We start from the raw sequence: 12,411 nt of genomic DNA on the forward strand, positions 1-12,411 counted from the left end.
AAATTCTCTAAAGGCAAACAATGTTTGCTCTTACACAGCACAAAGTACATTTGAAAAACTGGAGTTTCCCAGCCTTTACAGTTCCACAAAATACAAATGAACTGGCCAGTTAAAACAATCCACAGTAAAATCACCCCCCTTCACCCTCCCCCTGACAAATTAAAGTAGCAAACTTCCTCCCCAATCTAACCACCCACCATTACTGAAGACCCAAGGGAATGGAAAGTACTGGTGTGCCCTAAAGGTTTAATCAATATGGGGTCGAAGTGGTCAAGAGTTGTGGGAGAGAATTCTCAAGCCAAAAGCCTTACCTACCGCTCATTCTTCTCACTGAAGCCTCTGCCCATAAGCTCTAGTGCCTCAGAAGATTGCATATGTAAGCGGGGGAATGATCCCGCTCTTGTGGGGAACTTTCCTGGCTTCTATACACCCCGGTGAAATGAACCAGCGAAAGGATCTGAGTCCCCGCTCCCACTTCCTTTACCCCACAGCTCCCTGATCCTGAGGGCTCCCCCTCCACTCTCCTGAGTAGCAGAGCCCTTGAAACCCCAACAAGGCTGGGCCCAGGTTTCCTGGGGCTTAATCCCTGACCTTGTAGTCACTGGGGGCAGGAGTTAGGGTGTCCCCACTCCGAGGTGCTCTCTTTACACTGCAGGCCTTCTTGGCCCAGTGATCACTTCATGAGGTTCAAAGCAAATACAATTTATTAAAAAACAACTGATTAAAGAGAAAAGAATAAGAAAAAATGAGAATGGTTAAATGAGAACACACAGCCCTGCTCTGTAGCACAGGGACATCAACACAGCAGTTTGCAGAGTGTAAGGACAGTCCACAGTCTCTTTCTTAGAGGCCCTGGATATGCTGCAGGGGGGCTACAGGCTGGACACGCTAGCTCTGGTAGTGACCACACAGTCTCAAGCTCGAAGTGGCCAGACCCCTCTCCCAGTCCAGAGCCTTTCCCCACACTTTGCTGGTCCCAGGTGCTCACCACATCCAGCTGCAGGCTGTGCTGCTTGGCCAGTTCCAGCTCCTTGTGTTGCTTCTCTGTTCCTTTTGGCTCTCTGAGCACTGCCAGTCTGCTGCTCAACACAGGGTCTGCACTCCCTGTGCTGTGTATGCCTGGCTCTGCTGTTGCAAGACTGTCTCTCCACACAGCTTGTACTCCTGGCCTGTCTGTGTCTGGTTCTGTCGCTGCAGGACTTCTTCACACAGCTTGCACTGCTCTTTCAGCTCTCTGTCTTTTTAGGACCTCTTCTGCACACAGCTTGTTTGTTCAGAGAGAGCGCCAGAACAATCCCAGCTCACAGGGAGGACGGGGCCTGGCCTCTCCCCTTCCTCACTGGCCTGTCCAACCTGTCAATCAGGCTGAGCTGGAGTGTTGGCTGCTTTCCATTGTTTCTGGGGTCTGTCAGCCTCCTGAACCCTTCCCCCTCTGAAAGTGGGAGCTGGCAAACCAAAAAACTCCCACAGAGTTTTAGTAAGGGGTAACAGTCCCCTTACACATAGGTCCATGCAGAGGCTGTCTGTCAGGCAACTAGGGGTCTCACTACTGGTTATGGGGATTAAACTGCCTCTCCCTAAGTTTTCCAGATCCAAAGAAATTCACACTTTTACTCATGGGGAAGCTGCTTTTAGGTTTCTTGGTGTTATATTGAGATGGCTCATCTCCTCTCTTTTCATAAGGCCTTGTCTCCACTGCAACAGGGATCAATGCTGCAGCTCCAGCAACCGTCAATTTATCGTGTCTAGTATAGACATGATAAATCTATCTCTGAGCATGTTCCTGACAACACCAGCACCAAGTTGAGAAGAGTAGCTGGTGTTGACAGGAGAGCAGCCCCCAGCAATCTTACTGCACACGAGACGCTGTGGTAAGTATGTCAACTTCAGCTACGGTAAGTGTAGGCAAGGCCTAAATATTCCTCTCCCAATTGCTGCTTTCTGTATTCTCTTTCTGCTTCCTAATTCTGGTTGTACGTAGCACCTTTCATCTTAAGCTACATCTACACCTGGAGCTGTGCCCTGTGTGATTGCCAGCTCGTGCAGACATACTTGTACGAGCTCTCGTTGAGCCAGTGTACTAAAAATACAAGTGTAATTGTGGTAGTGAGGCACTGTAGAGCATACTCTGGTTGGCAACCTATGCCACTGCTGCTTATACAACGGTGGCTGTGCTGTTGTTTGTAAGTGTACTAGTTCAGAGGAAAGCTTGCATGACTGGTTATGCAAACAGGGAGCGTCACTCCCAGTTCCAAGCGTAGACCTAGCTATCAAGACAGAAGATGCTTTGCATAAGGTATGCATAGAGATGTGGAAATAATCTTATGTTGCTGTTTAAGAACGCCACATGAAACTTGTTAAAGTGCTGTGTACAAAGTAGCTTAAGAATATTTAGCCAGGCACATGGTTTTTGAGAGAGAAAATGGGGAATTGATTCCCCTTAATTTTCAGATTGATGTGCAGATGTAAGTTTTGATGCTTTGTGATACATACGTAGGTGAAAGTGTTTTCCAGTAAGGCCAGATATTATACCTATCATTCAGCTGAATGAATCTGTATGGGGTTTTAAAAACCAATTTCCATTCTTCTGATAGGGTATGTCTACACTATAGCGCTATTTCGAATTATCTTTAGTTAATTCGAATTAAACTAATTCGAATTAACGCATCTACACACAAAATCTATTTTGAAATAGCGTTTTGCTATTTCGAAATAGCGCATCCACACTGAGTGGACCCTGAACCGAAGTTATGGCTGGCTGGAAACAGTGCCGGCAGGGCATCAGGTTAGGACTTAGTGTGTGGGGCTGCTGCGTGAGGCTAACTGAGCTCTTTGCTTATAGGGACCATATCCCCACCGGCAAACAAGCGGGGACAGACAGTTCTCAGGGTTCCCCGCTTGTTTGTCTACCTCGATGAGGGACAGCAAAGCAGTCCTGTCTTGGAGTGCCCTGAGTGCCCGCACTCGGGACACCTCAGCACTCAGCCACATGGAGCCAGAGCTGCCCCTGAGCACGCCAGTGCATCTCGTGGGGTTGTTTCCATCAGCCCGGCTGCACTTGCTGCAGGCTGCTCTCGGGGGGTTCATCGGGGGGCTGTCAGGATCCAGGAGGTCCTGCGGGAGAGTGTCCTCTCCGAGGAGCCCTCAGAGCCACCCCGGTCCTCCCCACCAGGGGCTCATGCCACATTCCTTCCTCACATCCTTCCACTTACCCCTCCCTAGCCCCCCTTCCTGATGTCAAACAAAAGACACATATGCTCAAAAATGGAAACTGGGTTTATTGAACAAAACTGGGGGGGGATGAACCTCTGGGGAGACTGGGAAAAGGAGGTGGGAAAGGGGAAGAGAGAGGGTGGGGGAGAGGAGAGGGAAACCTGAGAGGAGGGAGCTGGAAGAGGGAAACAAGGGGAAGAAGGGGGAGGAGAAGCTAAGGGCCCAGGGTTGGGGGTCTCGCTGGACCAACTTGATTTTCATGCAAACCTGTTCCTGGGTTCGCATGTGGCTTTTGGTGGCCAGGCTGGCAGCTATCCTGTCATAAATAGCCGCATTCCTCTGTCTAGTGCGGAGATCATGGATGTTGGGGGCATCGCCCCCAATCCTGAATAAGATCCATGATTTCCACCCTGGACCAGGAAAGTGCCTGCCTTCTCCAGCCCCTGGCAGGCTCCTGGGAGCTGGCAGACTGCTCCAGGGGAGAGGTGGAGAGCTGGCTGCCAGTGGCTTGCTGGCTCATGTTTTGGGGACACTGGGTCAGGAGCCTCGGTGGCCATTGCTGCCTCTGGGCTGGCAGGCTTGGAGCTGGCACAGGCACTGTGGCCAGAGTCTACCCCTTTAATGGCTCTGGGGCTGGGGGAGAGGAGAGTAAGTTTTCCTGGTTGTGCCCAGAGTGGCCACCAGGGCTCCCTGGGAAGGGCTGGAGGCCCCCTATTTCGAATTAAGTTTCTATACAGCACTTAATTTGAAATAGCTATTTTGAATTTGGCATTACTCCTTGTAGAATGAGGTTTACCAAATTCGAAATAAGTGCTCTGCTATTTTGAATTAATTTCGAAATAGTGGTTTGCATGTATAGACGCTATTAAAGTTAATTTGAAATAACGTCTATAGACATACCCTAACTGAGAAAAACAATGAAATGAAAAATTTTGTTCTCTTTAACTAGTAAGGGGTGTATTGCAGTTTACACAGCTGAAGGTGCTTGTTCAGATACCTGTATTATAATTGACAGTGCACTTTTAGTTATATTTATTATGGGTTTTCTTTGGTTTTATTCTTCACATTCAGACAATCCCCATATAAAGGGAACTGGAGACAGGCTTGTTTGCGTTAGTAAGGACTACAGCATCAGACCAAGAATTTCCACAGGGACATTCACAAATCTAAACCATAGTAAGTAGCACAGTAGGACGTGTGTGTAAATCGATGGCAAACCTGTTTGGGATCTAGGATCATAATCAAAACTTAGCCACTGTTAATTTAAAATTAACAAGCCCTGGCTGAATTTTTAGTAAATTGAGCCAACAGGGATTTGAAATGAGACCGTGTACATTTTTGCAGAATTTTAACACCAACTCTTAGTTCTGATGGAGTTTTTGCATGTATTTGGTGTGTTTTGAACTCAGAATACCACAAGGACTGTGGCTGTGTGTGAACCTTATGAATGAATTCCAGAGAAGTTGTTTGCATGATTTCTCCCATCTCCCCTCGTTCAACTTTCACACCTCTCTATGGGCATATGTGCAATTAGACAACAGTGGCTAGCCCGTGCCAGCTGATGCAAGTTCATAAGGCTCAGGCTAAGAGCTGTGTAGATTTATGGGCTTAGGCGGCAGCCTGAGCTCTGGGATTCTCTCAATTTGCAGGGTCCTAGATCCTGGGCTTCAGTCCAAGCCCTAATGTCCACATCACAAATAAACAGCCCATTAGCCCAAGCCCTGCGAGTGAGCTGGCACAAGCCAGTGGTAGGATTTTAACTGCAGCACAGATGTACTTTAAGAGCATCAGTTAGTTATTTCTCAAGTTTTGCAAACTTCCCTGAGGATGATTGTCTCTAAATTTAATAGGAGAGAAAAAAGGAGAATTTTCAGATGCATTGTAACTGAAAGGCAAGACTCGAATCAGTCGTCTGTGAGGGTCTGCTGGCATTTTAAGGTTCATTTGGGGAAGGTGCTTAGGCCAAAACCATCTTAGATTGATTTGTGGAGAGAAATCTCATTGGGCCATTAAAGGATGTAGAGCTGTTCTCTATGCCAAGTGCTGCCCAATGGGACCTGTATGGATTGGCATAGCCATTGTAACCTGTTTGCTAGCTAGCCCTAGGGGCTTCTGGGAGAGAAATCACATCTTCCCAGCTCCACTCCCAGAAGCTGGCTGGACTGAGGGAAAGCTGCTGCGCTTCTCACTGGCTGTGTTAACCCAGCCCACTGCTGGCTGTCTTGGTATCCTATTTGGGAATCTAAGCAGTTGGTTTCCTGGTCTTCCATCAGGGTATGTTTTCTTTGCTTAACCTAGGTGATTGGGACCTGGGTATGAGCAATTGTCTTCTCAACCCATACTCCCGTGACCTCACTGGTGCTGCACCCATCTGTGTCAGTCACTAGGACTCCCAGATGCACATCTGTGTACATTGTGCAATAGTAAATGGAGGGGCTCAATTTTGGCCAGCATTTGAATTAGCGTTTAATCAGTTGAACCTTAGGTTTAATGGGTTAACTGATTAAGTGGGAACAGAGAGGGCACTGCTCCAGCCTGGCTTAACTGGTTACCCATTCACATGCCTAATCTGAACTCTCACTGAAAAGCAAGCAGGAATGAAGACCGTAACCCCCATTTGGTCAGTTTTGCCTGGGTCCAGGTGCACCGACAGACTTTCTGGGTAGGGTTGCCAGATGGTTTAACTAAAAATACTGAACACCTCCTCTCCCCCCCCAAAAAAAGGAGGGAAAAAAGGGGGAGACCAAAGTTGTTGAGCACAAAAAAACCAAAACAAAACTTGAGAGTTGTTCTGCGCAAAAAAAAAAAAAAAAAAAAAAGCATGGCCCCTTTAAGAAACACTTTTGAGGCTCTTTGGCCCTAACAGGCTGCCAGTGGCCGACTGCCATCTTGCCTCCCTACACCGGGCTGGACAGCTACCCTGCAGAACCCAGTAAGCACCCAGGATTTTTGCTTCCTGGCCAGAAAAAAAATCAGAAAATACCGGACATTTTATGCGTCCGGTGTTTTCTGAATTTTTTTTACTGGACAGGAAGTGAAAATACCGAAGTGTCCAGGTCAATACCGTACACCTGGCAACCCTATTTCTGGGCCTCTGAGCAAAGTGGAAGGGGGCAGCTCCATGGGGGCCTAAGGCAGAAGGGACTGTGCTGACGAGCAGCCTGCCCTTAGCACTGCTTGGAGCATGCTGCCCAGTGCGCCAGAGGTCATTTAAAGGGCCTGAGCCTCTGGCCACAATCACAGCCACAGTAGCAGTGGTGGCAGCTGGGAGCCCTGGGCTCTTCCCTTTTGAATCTCCCGGGAAAGTTGCCTCCTCTGCCTGCCCTTCCTCTCCCCTCCATTGGTGGGCCTGCCTGGTGCCAAAGCACCACCACACTCAAATGAAAGATTTTTGTGTTTGGATGTGGAGTAGGCTGAGAGCAACACCTGAGTAGGAGTCTAGTTACCTCTGTAGTGAGTTAACTTTACCCTGCAGAAAGAAAGGAGAGGGGATCTGGGCCAGGCTCCTGAAGAACAGTGTGTGGAAGAAACTGAGAATATAGCTAAATTAACTGCTTTTTTTTTTGCTTGAGTTCAGTAGCTGCTAGTGGGGTGAGGACTGTGTCTAACATACTCGGTTATACTGTGTCACTTTATTAATACAAATAAAGTATAACATATATGTGAGGATGAGTATGGCTTTCACGATTCTGGAGAATGTCTTATTCTGAGTCACTAGACTAGACAATCCTGTGAATAGCAGTTTTAAAGAATCACCATGAATCCTTCCCACAACATCACAGCACAGAACAGGGGAAGAGGGGGAAGGAAAGGGAGAAGGGGAAGAGAGAGAGTATGTTCAGTTTTAGAATTTGTGAGGTACTCGGGATACCATGAGGATCCGCATGGTATAAAATTCCTAGCAACAGTGAATAGAAGAGGGCTGCTAGTGGTTTTCCTATTAGGAGCCTGCTATCTTCAGAGGAGGGTAGAGGACCAGGAACAGCTATTCCTCCTGTGCAATCCTGCTATCGTTCTAGAATAGGGTGTAGATTATTCTCTGTGAAAAAGCAAGTAAAATGCCTCCTGTGGTATATTTCTGCTCTCTAGCTGAACCTGGTGGCACACATCACTTTCTGTGTATCTGTTACAAGAATACTATATTTGTTTGCAGACTAGTCTGGGTTGCATGCTGCCTTGATCTCAATTTAAACCAAGGTAGTGAAAGGAAATGATAAGTAGGTCAAAAGAAAATTGTGCCTAAAGTAGTTCATTATGATCAGTCACAACTAGTAAGACCTGTAAACTGTTCAGTCTGCGTGTTAAAGGGGTAAGGTGAGAGGAAAAACCTGATACATTTTCTGACAGGTTGCGTGGGAGAAGAAGGGGGAGGAGGAGGGAAGGGGATGTTCCTTCATCTGTTCATCCTACTTCACAGCCCTAGGAAAATGTGCATTTTTATCCCCGGCCCTTAGTATGAGGCATAGAAATGATCTGGATTTGCAAGACACCTTTATGGGGGAAATTCCAACTGAGTGTGTCTGTCTCAGCATCAAGACGAATATTTTGATATTTTAAACACAGAGCGAAATAGCTTCTTTGATTCACCAAGCACACACTAAGGAAATTAAGATGGCAGCAGCAAGAATTTTCTTTTAGCTGATGCAGTGCATGTAGTGGGCCAGGGTTGTAATGAGGAAATGTATTTAATGTTGTCACATCTGTTTCCCAGTGTTCCATGTTACAAAGGCTACTTAAGGTGTGAGACATGAGAAGTATTGTACTGTACTATATTCTGATTAGTTGTGGTATTTGTTTAAATGTGAGCATGTGATTGTCTCAGTTCTTCTGCTGAGGCTACATGGAAGAGTTTGGTGCTAGGTCTTGGAGATCACACTCCAAAGCAGCATCACTTTCAAACAGAAGTCCTCTTGTGGATGATGTAATTTTCTCAAATGCTTCAAAAAATTCTTTGGATCTCCTTAGCTCTCCCTCAAATATCCTTTCATTTATGCTTCAAATTGTACACACAGTTGTACTTCAGAACAGTGGCTCTCTACCAGGGGCACAAGAGGATTTTACAGAGGTCTTCCAGGGTGTACATCAACTCATTTAGATATTAGCCTAGTTTTACAACAGGTGCATAAAAAGCACCAGCAAAGTCAGTACAAACTAAAATTTCATACAGACAATGACTTCTTTATTCTGCTCTGTATATTGTAAACTGAAATATAAATACAATATTTATTTTATAATATGGTAACAATGACAAAGTAAGCAGTTTTCTCTAACAGTGTACTATGACATTTGCTTTCAAAGTCAGACATAAAAATACAAGTAACTTTGAAAAGAGAAGAACCTTGGGGATATTCTAGACCAGTGTTTCTTAAACAGTGTTCCGCGGCACAACGGTGCGCCGCGAGGCAGTGGGAGGTATGCTGCAGAGAACAGAGTTCAAAATGGCCACCCTTAAAGGGGCAGGTGACCTTTTTTCTCAATAACGTCTCCCAACCCCTTCTTTTATTATTATTATTTTCTGCTCAATAAAAAATCCTTGGTGTTCCTCATAAGAAAAATAGTTTGGTGTTCCTTGGTCTTAAAAACTTTAAGAAACACTATTCTAGACAAATAAGACTCCTGAAAGGAATACAGCGGTCTGGAAAGGTTGAGAGCCACTGCCGCAGAGGTTTAAATCAGTATATTTGATATTTAATCTCCTTCTGAAATCTCCAAAGAAATAATCTTATCTGGTTTGTTTGAAGAACTGTGGTTCAAAGTTTCTGTATCACAGATAGCCCTGATCATAAGCGACACTTAACTTCTGAAAAACCATAGTGACCACTTGTTACAATGACCACTTCCTGTTATTACAGGACAGCAGTCTATTCCTTTGGGTGGACCTGGCTATTGGATTTGGCACTTGTAGTGTGCTTGTTCCTTTTTCAGCCACTGGAATGTGGGAAACTCCCCTTTGCCTCACAGATTAATTATTAATTATTCTAGTTGCCAGGTTGGAGTTGATTTGACTCCAGAAGAACCCACACCCAATACGCTTTGGCCTTGCCTTGAGATGCAGGTGAGTGGGGAAGGAGAGGCGTGTAAGTCAGAGAGAAATTTACTCTGGGCTCAACAATAAAAAAAGTGTTTTTATTAAGTATAAAAAGTAGGATTTCAGTGACTGCAAATGAAACCGACAGATCAAATTAAGTTACAAAGCCAAAACGTCCAGTTAAGCCTAATACAATAAGAAACTTGTTGCAAGCAAATTCTTACCCTAACAATACTTCTAATAATCTTTTTCACAAGCTAGGCAACCTTTATTTGGGTCCAATCTCCCTCCCCCCACTCCGGCCGTTAGATCTTAGATGTTTCCAGCAGGCATCTTGAGTGGCAAGTTGGGATCTCCTGGCATTGGCCACTTCCCCTTTTGTTTGGTTTCCCACCTTTATGTCCCCTTTGTCCAAGGCAGGAATTCTTTGTGTTCAATTCAAACTTTTCTCACCCTTAGTGGAAAAATACAAGATCCAAAATGGGTTCCAGCAACAGGTGGCCTAGTCACATGTCCTGGAAGGATCAATCACAATCCAGATTTACAGGCAAAACAACATTATTCACAGGTCGTTGGTTTGAGTATGGAGTATCAGTAGTGGCCCTTAGTAACTCATCTAGATTTATAAACAGTAACCCTTCATATTTCTAACTTCAGTTACAAAAATAATACATGCACACAAATAGAATATTCACGTTCAGCAGGTCGTAAAAATGTCAACGATGCTTTTGCCTAAAGAGTGTTTGAGTTATGCATATTCATAAGCCAGTTTTCATAAGGAGGGTGACATAAGCATAGTGTAATTCAGCATAATCCAAAACTAGTTAAAATCTCTTCTGGACTTAAGTGCCACATTTATACAGTTATATTTTGCGGGCCTATCATATTTTATGTAATGTAATGCACTGTAGAGTTCATCCTCTTGCCCAGCATGGATTGCTTTTGCTCCTCTTCCTCATCTCAAATTTCCTCTGTTTCCTATCTGCTTTCATTCTTGAGTACATTATTGTGGGCAGGCTGCTGTGAGCATATAGATTTTTCACCAGACTCATTGTGTCCGAGGGAGTTAATTCTGAAATCCCCCAGCAGGATATTGCATAATCTGGGGTCAAACTGCCAGAAGTTTCGTCCTCGGCATGGAAAGTTTGTGTGCCTGACATGTGCAAATTGTTGTCAGGTGATGCTCTAAGGGGAGAACTCTGGTATGTCCACTTCGTCCTAGCCACCACTGATTTCATAATCTTCTCTTCTGACATAGTGTAAATTACTCCCAACAGAGTTTATTCCTAAATTGCATCAAACCCATATTGTCTCACAGTATTTCTAATGTAAGTCCTGTTCTAACCCTTTCTGATATGATAACATTTTCCCTTCCTTTGGAAAGATAAATGTAATGATTAAGTGCTCAAGCCCTATGGCAATGGGGCTATGTAAATACCTAAATACTAGTTTACTATAATAATTTTGTTACAGCACCCGGACTAAATTACCTAACACCTGACAGGAGAGGGCTCTTGAGAAAAGGGCCAGGGGAATTTCAGACCTGAAACCTGTTCCAGATTTCATCATCAGCACATTTATAATTAACTCATTTTACTTGGCCTTTGTACAATACAGCAATCACAAACAGGCCCACTTGGAAACTAGAGTAGGGAACTTCCCTTTCTGCTTCTCTTCTTCCTGGTCTGCCATTCACTTTGCAGAAGAGTTTTATTTGCAGCAGTTCAGAGCTTGGAAGAGTGTTATAGAAACCAGCATACTGTGGAGCTGTATTAAACACGCAGCTGCAAGAAACACTAAAACACACACACTCTTGGCCACTGCGCAAGTTGCTGCAGCCAAATAAACTTGACTTTTCATCTTTCTTTAGCATATACATCAAGTTATCATAGTGTCTGAGAAAAAGAGGTCATTAATAGAGGCTACAAGTTTATAGTTGCCCCAAAGGGCCTTTGTCATCCCCTTCCCCTGTTGGTGGGTCTGAGTATATCTTAGACCAGCACTAAGGTATTTGTCTATCAGTTTGACAGTGTGTAGTTACAATTAATGCTGCCATCCATCTCTCTCCTAAGAAGCTAATGTAATGCATGAAGCCTCAGAGCTGGATATTTTCTTGAGTGTCTATAATCTGACAAAGCAGCTAAGTATATGCCTCATATTTTCAGAGGTAACTTATGCTGCTCTCCAAAATCACAATTTCAGTCTTGTGCACCTATGTTTTGCATGCACATTTTTTCATGGGCCCAAACTTGGATTTTCCCACAGAAACTGCATTTGTATATGCAAATAGAATAGCTACAGGTCTATTTTACTTGTCTCTGAGAGCAAAAATTTGTACATGGAAAAATTGTAGTAACCATTTCAGAAGATGCTTTGGAAAGTTGGGTGTTTAAAAAATATAGTTGGTCTTACAGAGATTGGAGGGATCAAGGGTGGTATTCCTGATCTGTTTTACCAGTCTTACATGCAAGCAAGCATGCCTATGTGAGAGCTAGATGTATACATTTAGAATTAGAAATTTGGGATGTTGGGTTTTCTTTCACCATGTCACTTTCTGTAGTAAAAACTAAATCTTTGCCTATGTTTAAAGTTGGGGAGGTGGCTCCAGGGGGCTCACAGATTTGCCAGGCCTCTGGGCAAAGGGGGCTCCATACTCCCAGAAGGGGTGGAGTCTTGGGTTGAAGGGGCGGGGCTGGGGCAGCCAGTCCTCAGCATTTCCAGGAGTGTACTACACCCCCCCAGGCAGCCCTGAGAGCTGCCCAGTGTGTGCTGCATGAGGCTCTGGCTGCTACTGCAGTAGCAGCGGTGGGAGCTCCAGGTCCCAGGGCAATTGTCCTCTTTGTCATCCCCTTCCCCTGTTGGTGGGTCTGAGTATATCTTAGACCAGCACTAAGGAAAATCAAAGATCAGTAGCGTCTTTGTGGAAAAAGAGGAAAAAAAGTGGAGTTAAGAAAGATAAGAGATTATTAGGAAGGGAAAGTCAGGGAGAGACAGATGAAAGAATTAAGGCAAGGGGAGAATGAGATGGGAGGAGTGAAAGAAAACATTATAAAGAGAACAGAATCAAAGGGGAAAATCTTACTGAAGTGAGAGAACAGGGAAATTATTAAGCAAATAATGGGGAAATATAAAGATTGAGAACACATAGTTTGAAGGATGTAAAATTGTCT

General features: G+C 44.8%; 1 protein-coding gene across 1 annotated transcript in view; it reads right to left on the reverse strand.

Moving 5' to 3' along the window:
- The window catches only part of SLC19A3 (solute carrier family 19 member 3), a 30,228-nt gene extending 28,916 nt beyond the window's left edge, over nucleotides 1-1,312 (reverse strand). Inside the window, exon 1 of the mRNA XM_006119887.4 lies at nucleotides 989-1,312. The gene's annotated coding sequence lies outside the window, so the exon portion shown is untranslated. The remainder of the gene's footprint in view (nucleotides 1-988) is intronic.
- Nucleotides 1,313-12,411: the final 11,099 nt, after the last annotated feature.

The sequence above is a fragment of the Pelodiscus sinensis genome, chromosome 10 (genome assembly GCF_049634645.1).
Source record: "Pelodiscus sinensis isolate JC-2024 chromosome 10, ASM4963464v1, whole genome shotgun sequence".
Taxonomy (NCBI): domain Eukaryota; kingdom Metazoa; phylum Chordata; order Testudines; family Trionychidae; genus Pelodiscus; species Pelodiscus sinensis.